The sequence below is a fragment of the Indicator indicator genome, chromosome 2 (assembly GCF_027791375.1).
Source record: "Indicator indicator isolate 239-I01 chromosome 2, UM_Iind_1.1, whole genome shotgun sequence".
Taxonomy (NCBI): domain Eukaryota; kingdom Metazoa; phylum Chordata; class Aves; order Piciformes; family Indicatoridae; genus Indicator; species Indicator indicator.
This window is the reverse complement of record NC_072011.1, coordinates 45,452,720-45,464,921: the sequence shown is the minus strand read 5'-3', so window position 1 is coordinate 45,464,921 and position 12,202 is coordinate 45,452,720.

The following is a 12,202-nucleotide window of genomic DNA, read 5'->3' as shown; positions in this document are numbered from 1 at the left end:
CCAGCCTAGCAATAGAGGGAGGAAAGGAGGAGTAAAGAAAGAGCCCTGGGTTTTTTTGGTGAACCCCAGGTGGGGAGAAGGGGAATGTTGGGGTTTTGATCTGGTGCAAAGGAACTTGTGTGTTAAGATTAGACTGGGGATTTCTTTGAACTTTATATGCTTTGCTATGCTCACCACTATGCCTTGTAGTTTTTGTAGTATATGAATTGCTTTTCCATTTAAACTTTCCATTACTATCCAATCCATTTGTGTGAGCGTTATTCTTTTGCCCCTTTTGGAGCAATAGAGCAATCTGTCCCACTCTAAACTAGAGTTTAGACACTCTAGTCATTTTGCTTCTCTCCAGTCTGAGCCTGCACCTGCTTAGGATGTGGGCAGAGAAAGCCTAAGCCTTCCTGCAGAAGATCATGTAGACATTCCCTTAGGTGTCTAACCTGGGCTACGACAGAAATTAATTTTACAAAGCACAGTACAGACTGCAGACTTTACCAGTTTCCAGCGGCTTGGCCATGGCCCATTGTACAGCTCTGCTGGAAAAAGAGAAGACTGCAGTAATAACCTCCACTTGTAGTTTAGCAAATTCAGTCAGGTAAATTTGAGACAGCAGCTTTTTAATCTGAGTGACTCTTTGAAGCAATTGGCCCTTCTGCAATGACCCAATGGTAAAGTAACTTGAGTGCTCTTCAGTGAGAATACAGCAACTCCTTTTAATGGAAGTTCTGTAACTAGAGGGCTGTCTAGTGGGGTAAAGAATTCGTAGCTGGGAAGCATAGCTAGCTCAGGGTTACACAGGTTGGTAAGGCCTGTGCAGGGATAGCCAGCAATTTAATAAACAACATACAGGATATTTTGAGCAAAGTAGTAAAATGGAGCTGTGGTGGCCTTGAGCTTGATCTCTTGCAGTAAATCAGGAATTGTATTACAGAGGCCAGAGAAATCATGCTACTGCTGAAGAGATTAAGATCAGCCTCAACACTGAAAGGGCTGAAGGCATTTTAAATATTACAGAATTGTAATTTAAGCAAGAAAGGGATTTTACAAACAATTGTTCAGCTACATAAACATGATATGCATCCAATCCACTTGCGCCTGTTTTCAGCTGCAGAAATAGTCATACTTTGGTGCATTTGCAGCCAGAACACATTTCCTTCTTTCAAACCCTTAAAAGGGAACTAAAAAAGAAAAAGGTTGGGTTTTTTAGAGGATAGGTAACATTAGAAAGAGCACATATTGCTTTTCACTGTGTACACCGTAAAGAACCTTCAAGATCAGTCAGAAAAAGAAAACTGAGGTGTTTTGGTTGCATTCTGAAGACATTTTTGCCCCATAAATATGAGCTGACAGTCACAAGTGGTGTTCCTCAGGGCTCAGTATTAGGACCACTTCTGTTTAACATCTTTATCAATGACCTTGATGAGGAGTTAGAGTGCATCATTAGTAAATTTGCAGATGACACCAAGTTAGATGGAAGTGTTGATCTCTTTGAGGGTAGGGAGGCTCTACAGAGAGACTCAGGTTGGATCAATGGGCTAAGGTCAATGGAATGTGCTTCAACAAGGCCAAGTACTGGATCGCACATGTGGGTCACAACAACCTCGTACAACGCTACAGGACTGGGGAAGTTGTTCAGCAGAAAGGCATCGAGGGGTTCTAACGGACAAGCAACTGAATATAAGCAAGCAGTGTGCCCAGGTGACAAAGAAAGCCAATGGCATTCTGGCTTGTATGAGAAACAGTGTGGCCAGGATTAAGGAAATTATTGTCTTCCTGTACACTTGATGAGGCCACACCTTGAGTACTGTGTTGAGTTTTGAGCACCTCAATACACGAATGACATTGAGGGGGTGGAGCTGGTGAAGGGCCTAGAGAATGAGTCTTACGAAGAGCAGCTGTGGGAACTGGGACCTTATTGCTCTCTACTATTACCTGAAAGGACAATTTACAGAGTTAGGTTTGGGTCTCTTCTCACAGTGATAGAAGAAGAGGGAACTGCCTCAAGGTGCACCAGGGTAGGTTTAGGCTAGACATTAGGAAAAATTTTTTCACTGAAAGAGTAGTGAAGCATTGGAACAGGCTGCCCAGGGAGGTAGTTGAGTCACCATCCCTGGATGTGTTTAAAGGTCATTTAGATGTGGGGTTTAGCAATACATTTAGTGGCAAACTTGTAGAGTAGGGTTAATGGTTGGACCCGATGATGTCTGGGGTCTTCTCCAACCTCATTCTATGACTGTGTGTCATCTTTCCTCCAACAGCAGTCTCACTACCATCAAAAAAGACAATTCCTGCAATACACTTCATAAGCTGTACTTAAAAGATCAGTGCCCTAGTGTGACACAAAGGCCACAGGCACAGCAATAAAAGATTGCGGAAAGGAACAGGACCTCATGTACCAGGTGAGATGAAGTTACTGTTCATAGTATTCATAGATGAGGGCTAGGGTACTTCTATAAGGACAGGCTGAGAGAGTTGGGGTTGTTCAGTTTGGAGAAGAGAAGGCTCCAAGGAGATTTTATTGTGGCCTTCAAATATCTGAAGCTGCTGAGTGACATTTTAGGTATCAGAGAGTGAAAGGACTAGGGGGAAACAGATACAAGATAGAGGAGAGTAGATTTAGATTTGATGTTAGGAAGAAGTTCTTCATAAGGGTAGTGAGACACTGGAACAGGTTGCCCAGGGATGTGGTGGAAGCCCCATTCCTGGATGTTTTTAAGGCCAGGCTGGATGTGGTTCTGAGGAACCTGATCTAGTAGAAGGTGTCCCTGCTCATGGCAGGGGAGTTGAAACTAGATTCTTAAGGTCCTTTCCAACCCTGACGATTCTGTGAGCTTATTATGCTTTTCTGCAATAACTCTGGTATTTGTGCTTGTCATGCTCACAGTGAGCAGCCAAAAGAATATACCCAGTGCCTCAACAGCATCAGTGTGAAGTTTGTTGGTTTAAGTTTCACTTCACCTGCAGTTTAAAGTAAGAAGCATCAATAAAGCAGCTGAGGTGGGACACGCATCATGTTTGGCTAGTTCTTCTGTGGAAAGCAACAAAAATTTAAGACAGGACTACTGTCAGCAACCAGGGGAGGTGCTTCTTAGGCCACAACAGAGAGATTCACTGTATCTCATCAACTTCTCCAGTCTCTGAAAAGTTTGTTCAAATAAGGCAGCCCCAGGCAGCATGAACTGAGCTGATATTGCAAAAGGCTAAGCTGATTTGAATTACTTCAAATGTGCTCAGGTCACACACAGAGATCCTATGCCTCAGCCAACACATGGCAATTTATGTCCATATTTTGCATTTCAGATGGCCATGCATATTTTATTAGTGGATGTATTAATTTGCATAGTACTTAGAGTGAATTTTTGAGTGCCTCTCAAAAGAAGAAAACACAAACTGCCTGAACTTTGAAAAAGAAGCAATTACAGTGAATTGAGTCACTGTTGTCACTGTTTCTGGAGTACCTTCGTGAGCAGTTTTCTGGGTGGTGTTTTTTTTGTGTGTATTTTGTTTTGGTTGTAGATTGGGTTTTTTTGGGGGGTGGTTTATTTTTTGGGGTTTTTTTTGTTTACCCACTTAAGAACCTGGACAGCCAAAAATGTAGGAAATGTTGGGTAGTAGTGGGAGTAAGAAGTAACACTGCCCAACACCATTCCCTTGCCATCATGATTGTATCAGTTATTAGTAGAAACAGCCCCTGTCATTCACTGAAGTAGAAAATATTTATTAATTTCCCCCCTCCCCCAAATAGTATTTATCAGTTTCTACTTCAAAATAATTGTTTCTCATTATGAATCCTCTCAGGAAGCATAATCAAATTTACTGTATACATGACTAGGCACAAACAAGCTGGACTGTTTCTTTATTTCAAAATGATTGGATTTGAGGCAGCTGTGGTCTGAAAGGGCTGTAACCACAGTGGTATCTACTACAACTGTGTGTCTGGCAGAAGCCCTGTTTATCAGATGTTGAATGGGGATAGCCTCCCATGTAAATTACTATTTACGTCCCCATTCAGCAAAGTTCATGATGCTTGACTTTCAGCAGAGGCTTCAACCTATTATTCTAGTTAATCAATCACTTAATTATTGCTTTTTGGTTGGAACTCAGCATATCCTTAAAAACATGCTCAATCAACATATATCCCACAGATGGTCAAGATACCAACTGAGGGCTTGATCTAGATCCCACTGAATTTAATGGGAGACTTCAGTGGAAGCACATAAATGGGAGTCACAGGTGTGCTTCAATATTAGAACACAAATAGTTTTTTCCTATCATGTAATTTTCATCTGATTTACTTACTTGCATGCAAACCTGAGCTGAGAGCTAACTGTCCTAGTGCAGTGTTAATATCCTAAAGAAAAAGTCAGCACAGACAGAATGATGGGACCTCAAAGCTACTATTTCTTCTGATCATATAGAATCATAGAATCAAGAAGGTTGGAAGAGACTTCAAAGATCATCGAGTCCAACCTGTCACCGTAAACCTCATGACTATCTAAACCATGGCACCAAGTGCCACGTCCAATCCCCTCTTGAACACCTCCAGGGATGGTGACTCCACCACCTCCCTGGGCAGCCCATTCCAATGGCCAACCACTCTCTCTGTGAAGAACTTTCTCCTCACCTCCAGCCTAAAACTCCCCTGGCACAGCTTGAGACTGTGTCCTCTTGTTCTGGTGCTGGTTGCCTGGGAGAAGAGACCAACCCCCTCCTGGCTACAACCTCCCTTCAGGTAGTTGTAGACAGCAATAAGGTCTCCCCTGAGCCTCTTCTTCTGCAGGCTAAACAACCCCAGCTCCCTCAGCCTCTCCTCAAAGGGCTTGTGCTCAAGGCCTCTCACCAGCCTCATTGCCCTTCTCTGGACATGCTCCAGCAATTCAACATCTTTCCTAAACTTCCACACAACAGAACATGGTGCAGTTGAAGGTAGAATCTCACTCAAAAGCATGGTCTGTCATTTTTTCTTAGGTACCTTTCAAGGTTCTGATCTTGCTTAAGCATGACTCCCCTTAAAGGTGAAGCTCTGATACTTCTATAAGGTGTTAGTCATAATTACATGATACTACAAAACTGCATTGAAAAGTACTTTATGATAATCAGCCTTTATGGGAAGAAGTTTTGGGGAAAAATAACTTAGTGTAAAAAAAAAAAAAATCAACTTTTCAAACAAAAATGGGATGATTACAAAACCCCAAAAAGCTCTTTGGTAAATAAATTTAAGCTGAACAGACTGTCAGACCCATTGCTGTGAGGTACCTTGACTGAATGGCTCAAAATTCATATGCCATTTGTTCTCATCCCATTACTAAGATTGCTGTGCCAAAGGGCAAGGCAGTCTGGAAAAGGATTTCCTGTCTAGGATCTGCTTTAGGACTGTAAGTTAACAGAGAAGACAGGCCCTCCCCATGATGAGTGAATTGGAATACAGGTGTCTCATGACCAACATCAAAGATCTCAACTGCAGCTGTTTTCTGCCTGGTTTACACAGGCTACATTCACTGGTCCTCGGTAGCTGTCCTAAACATCCTTCTGAACTTCACAGAGGAGGTAAAAGCTCTGTTCTGGAGATGAAGAGCTTTGTTGCTCAGCATCTGTTATACAACACATAGAATGGAGAATGGAAGACCATCTCAGTCAGAGTCAAGACAGAAATACTGCCCAGGATACAAAGAAGATGCTTCTGAGCGGTGGAGTTAAGAGCAGCTCTGTTTGGCAAGATGAAGCTCTCTCACAAAAATGACGTTGAATAAGAAAAGTTCATAACTGATGGAGTTCAAACAATGAAACCCATCTGCCCTATATTTTGAACAGAAAAATGAGAGGAAGATGAGGAAGGTGCAACAGTGCCCACGCTCTTCATAGAATCATTTAGGTTGGAACAGACCTTTAACATTACTGAGTTAGATCATTAACCTAGCACTGCAAAGTCCATTAAACCGTGTCCCTCAAAGAAACTCAAGTTGAATGTTTTTTGGGATTGCTTGCATCCACAAAGGAAAGACAGCTGGTAAGAACTGAGGAAATGGAACAAATAAGCAGAAATGCAGACCTTTGACTACACCACTCAAAATCTCTACACTAGGAGGAAAAAAACAAACCAACCCACCTTCTTGTACATGGAAACTGAAAACATAAAAGCAAAATATCCTGAGAAATGTATTTTAAAGCTCAGGTGAACTAGACAACACAGGCCTTGTATTATCTACAAGTAAACAGTTAATCTCTAATTCACCCCCTTACACTCTGAAAGTAAGCCACAGCTATTGTTTCTCTCATATATGCATTCACATAAATTCTTACCTTGTCTTTAGAACATAAGGTGTTGAGATTTTGAGTTGCTTTTAAGCAAGCACATTGCTAGCTTTTTCTCTGTGAAATCTACAAAAGTAGGAAGAAAGTACCAAGAACCACTTGGTTGCAAGATACTAGCTTGATATGCTCACTCTCCCTCTGCCTTCTCTTTAAAACTGCATTGTCTTCATCCAGCTGAGTTGGGCTTTTTGAAGAGAAAAACACATAATGCATAGCTACCTACTATTAGCATTGGCTGATTAAGCAAGTGAGCTTGTACAGTTTTTTTCCCCTCTGAAGGCATATTAGGAAAGTCTTAATTTGTTTTTATTCTAATTCAAAGTTAGTCAAAGACTGAGGAAAGCACAAACCAATATTGGATCCAAATTGTTTCAGTGATATTGTTTTAAATGGAAGAGATTGGATTGGAATTACTGATATTGCTCATCCATCCAGAGCTATGGACATCTGCACAGACCAAGTCTCTTGTCCAGAAAGGCTCAATAATGTTCCCCAGATGTGCTATGTCAGCAGTGAAATTTTGCCCTTGGGCATGACTACCAAGGTATGGTCTCTGCCCCTCCCCTTCAAGGAAGGAAGCATAGCTGAACTGAAGGATACCATTTATATTGCCTTGTTTCATCCTACTTGGTGAATAGTGAAGGGATAACTAAACAGTGGATGAATGTAACTTCCAACATTTGTGGTGAAAACAGTCTACTTTGGCTAGGTGCAAAAGAGAGAGCTGAAGAAGGAAACATACATTTGAATATTAGATGCCTTTTTCTCCATGCTTCTGATATAAAATGTAATTGCATCAGATGTTCTCTGGAAACTGCTTAAGACTACTCAGCAAATTACTCAATAGCTTCTTGTCTACACTTCACAGACTGGAAGGAGGTACTTTTCTCTCAGATGCAGATGAGGAATAAGGTTTGAAGTTAGATATTTCCAATCTGCTTCAACAGTAAATAACTGATTTTTTGGCTTTTTTAGTTGCTAGCATGGAAGCAGACTTACCTTCAGAGAAACCGAGGATGGACTACGGAGACAATGAAACCTTGACCCCCTTACCCAACACTTTTCCCCAACTTCACTGCTTTTGTAGTAAAGATTACCCTTTAATAAGAGCAAAACAGTAAAAAGCATTTTGTACCTCTCCACAGTAGCCAATCTATCACAACCTTGGCAATAAAACCCACCCTCAAGTATAATTTCTGATGAATGAATTACAAATCTGTATCACAGCAATTTGGGCCCTTCTGTGTGGAATCTCCAGCTTAGATGACATGGAGATTTCTTCAGGTTATGTGGAGATGTGACCTCTGAGCTAACGCTTCTTTAGGAAAGGGTAGAACATGGGTAAATTCAAGGGAAAGAAAAAGCTGCCAGAAGTAAAAGATGTTTTGTGGTGTTTCTTCTTAAGCTCTGTAAAGAATCACAAAAGGATTTGAAAACATTTTCGAGGAAACCACTGCCTGCATAAACCCCCACAGCATCAATCCAGCCACGATGAGCACGAGGGTGGAAAAGGATGGAAAAGCTAGCACAGACACGTAACTTTGTGTGTTTAGCCTGGGCATCACAGTCTATGCTGAGAAGAAACTTGTCATACTACACAGGAAGAACTGCTGAAAGTCCTGATTTGCTCTTGCTGTCAGGGGATCTTGCAAACCAGCCCATTAGCCTGGCTGGCAGGAATGGCTTCTCCAGTGAAAGTCAACAGAAGACAATCCTCTAATAGTTTTTATCTTGGCAGCTTTTTAAGAATGTAACATATGCATAAATAAATGCCAGTACTAATTCCATGGAAAAATGCCTAGCATTCTCAGAGTTGAAAATGCAAATATGCAGTTTGTCTTACTTATACCACTGAAAAACCAAAAGAATCCTAGCAACATACTATACTGCTTTGTGATTCAATTCCAAACTACTGTTAATTTTCATACATCTTAATCCAATAAAGGGCTTTATTTTTAAGCATATCTAAGACCTTTTGAATCAAATGTAAAGACTACGCTGAGTACAGAGCTTTAGAGTAGACCTTGAACTGTGATTTTTGTGTTCTGTGGGAATGATCTGGCAGTAACGGCAATAAAACACTATTTTCCACATGGGACATAGGGAGCTTCAAAGGTTTAAAGTTTGTGTATTAGAAAAGCAGGGGCTATTTCAGAGAAAAGAAGTGTTTATAGTAGTCATTGGCTTAAACACCTTAGAAAGAGAGGGAATTGAGAAACCTCAAGCCCTCCTGGTGTTGCTAATCATTAATATTTCACAATTAGATGGGGTGAAGGGCAAAAAAGTTTGGGTTTTGCCTTTTAATAGCAACATATTGCAGTGGAAAAATATAATCCTCTTTAGTTTTTTAAAAAAAACAGCTCTTACTTCAGAAACAACTCTCCTACAATCCTGCCAACATTGAAATGTAGCAGAAATTCCTTCCCTCAAGGGCCTTCCACTGCATTTTTCTGACTGCCAAAGCCCATGTGGCTTTTAAGGTGCCCAGGACCAGTGGCATATTGCTGTAATGATACAGCAGGTGATTGATCCTAAGTCCAGGCTTGTCAGACATGGAAGGAAAGGGAAGACCTGTCTAACCTCTAAGGTTGCCTTGTCCTGAAAGGAACCTGCACAAAATGGTGGCTACCTAAACAGGTAAAGGAGGGATGCAGAATGAAGAGCCAGTATTGTTTGCTGAGCAAGGTGTTAATGGCTACTGATAAAAGTACAGGTTTACTAATGGTACTTCTGAGCAAGTGCATGCCTACCCAAAGGTCTTATCCTCAAGATAAGGATTATCCAATTGGAACAATCTAAACACTATTCCAGCTGTGAGGACCACTGGAAATGTGTGAAATATAACTACTACCCTTGTAATTTAAGAACAACCTACAAGAGCAAGCCTTAGGATCCAGCCCTAGCATCTTGGTACTATTCAAAGAATAGCATTGGACTTTGTCTTACACTTCATTTTTTTTCCTCCCACACTATTTTCCTAATTTTACATTCTTTCATCCTTTCTTTTCCCTGTTCGTCTTTCACGATTTCCAGGTCACCTCCTTCTAAAAAACAAGGACAACAGAGTATGATATTCTGTTTCTATGGCAAGATACTAGAGGAGGAACTATCTGCTACTCTGCATACATAACACATCCAGTAAAAGGCATTCTCCAACAGCCTACCAAAACTTTTGAATAATGTTATTAAGCATAGAAGTTGTTGTATCTCCTCATGCACCCAGAGAAATACACCTCTTTAGGCTATTACTGTTAAGAGTTATCTTCAAGTCTTTCACATCTTTTGAAAAACTCAGGTTGAGGTATTCCAGTTGGAATAGGTCTTTGTGCAATTTCTTGAACATGATCTCCGGACTCTCATGTTTAAGACACCGGAATGACACCCTTTTCTCTATAGCTCATATTTAAAAGAGCCATAGCAAGTATTTTTCTCAGGAGCAGCTAGATAGAAGTCATCCATTTAAAACTAAAACTGCTGTTTACACATCTGAAGACAGTATTATCGCATCAGACTTGCACTTACAGGAAACTGGAAAATTAAGGTCTCATCCCTATTTCAGTATTTTCTTCTGATTTTTTTTCCTTTGCATTCTTACTAAGTTCTTACCCTTTTTTTGGGTTTTAACTGTACAGACAGTTATCCAAGATTCAACTCTTCAAAAACAGTAAACATGACCTGACAAATTGTGATTATCCTCGTAGGCAAATAAGAACTGGTTCAAACCCATAAACTAGAGCACATGCAGCATAGTTGTCCTTACTCCAGTCAAAAGTCTGTATTAAAAGTTATGTTTAAGCTGAGGAGATATAAAAATACACTTCCCCTAATCATTCTCCATCTGTTCACTCTGTGTCCCAAGTTCTGTTAAGCACAGGTTTATTATGCAGTACATCATTTTTTTCACCCATTGTCTCTTTTGGCTGAATTTGACTTTTTTATACTGAAGCCCACACAATCCAATGTATTCATAAATATCAGCATCTCAAGTACATACAGTCTTCTCACTTGGAAAAAAGATTCTTTTTCAACATTAATTTTTACAGAAGTTTTTTACTAAACTAAACAGATTAAACCAGAATGAAACTTCCTTAAAGAATCTAATGGGAAAGTTGCTTTTTAACTGCAGTATTTCAAATACAATTTTTCAATTTGCTCCAGTATTCCCCACCCATCTCCACTGGATAGCCAGCATCGGCAATTAATCTAGAACTACGGAAACTCCTTACACAGCAGATTGCAAACCAGTTTAACACAGCTTTACTCTTGTCTGGACCAAGTTACTAAGAAACACAGTATAATCATAGTAGAAATGATACACAGAACTCTAAGAATGCCATTATTTTGCTACTCATTGTGTCCAAACAATTCATGACAAAGGCCACTAGGACACAGGAAATTTAGCTCCGTTACTCCTGCAGCACTAAGTCTTTAGAGACCAATAGCCTCATTTGAGCTAAACACCCTGTCTGTATTGCCTCTTTCAGCTGTACTCCTGCATTATATATTTTCATCTGAGCTACAGTCTCCCTCAAATAATTAGACTGATCTTATTAGCAGGTCCCAAATCCTCACTTACCATCTCCTTCACCCATTAGCTGTCTGTTCCTAATTTATTAACTGTATCTTAACAGGGTACAAGCTTACCAGCTCCTATTCCTCATCCAGTGATACATTCCCCCACCAAAACTACACAGCTCTAAGTGATTCGGAAGTATTTATTCTGAAGACAGGTCACAGCCCTGACATACAAAGTGTCCTGCTTGGTGACTTCTAACACAAATGAAGAGACATTCTCATAAAATTTATCAGGCTACAGCAAACAATTAATCATCTTCCTTTACAGGCAAAGGCCACCATATGAAGACAGGGTTGCATAACCTGGTAAGCCTAGGAAGCTAGTAGGGGCACTTTCACTCCAAAGAGTGATTCAGATTGGAAAGGCCCTCAGGAGATCACATGGTCCAACTCCCTGCTCAAGCAGGGTCAGCGAAAGTCATTTGCCCAGCACCTTATCAGCTAGGATTTCAACCTACAGACTCCATGCTTGACAAACCTCCATAAAAAAAGCATTTTCTCCTGCTCATAGAATTCAGTACTTTTTTCATTTGTGCCCATTGCCTCATTCTGCCACTGGGCACTACCAAAACTAATCTGGCACCATCTTCATTCTCTTCCATCACATTTTTAAATACACAAACAGGATCTCCCCATAGCCTATATATTAAGGGAACTGCATTCTTTAATCATGAAATCTGCCACCTCTCCTCTCAGTTTAGAATAAACCAGCACCACCAGATGTTTTACTGCACTGCTGTACCACATTGTTTTTTGTAATTGTAGTATAGAATGCAAAAACCTTCCTATTTAACAGGCAAGGATTGTATCTTAGCAATATACCAGAAGCTGAACTTGACATTTTAGAGTATTCCTATATGCATATATAGCCAGAAATCTGCCTAGAGTGATTACCTGTTTCACAATAGCAAAAATCACCTGCAAATGCACCTCAGCCAAAAGGATCTTCTAATGATTAATGCTATTAGCTTCCACCACACTTCTTTACTAACTACCTCAGAAGACATTCTTCCATTAGCAGAGAGCACTGGAAAGTAGCCACCCCCATTCACAGTTAAAGGAGAAAACATAGCTACAAAATTTCAGTATTGACCTAGAAATCACGCATTTCATTTACATAATAGCAACACAGACATTAAACTAGCAGCTTTGATTCCTGACACCACCAGTCTGGAAGAAGCTAAAATGACAGTAAAGGTGGTCTTCTCACACATTCTTCACCCATTTTACGAAAGGCAATTACTTTGGCTAATGCTATAAACAAAAGGATACTCTCCTTTTTACCTTAGTCAGATGCTTCTGAATGCATAGTGTTGTAGGA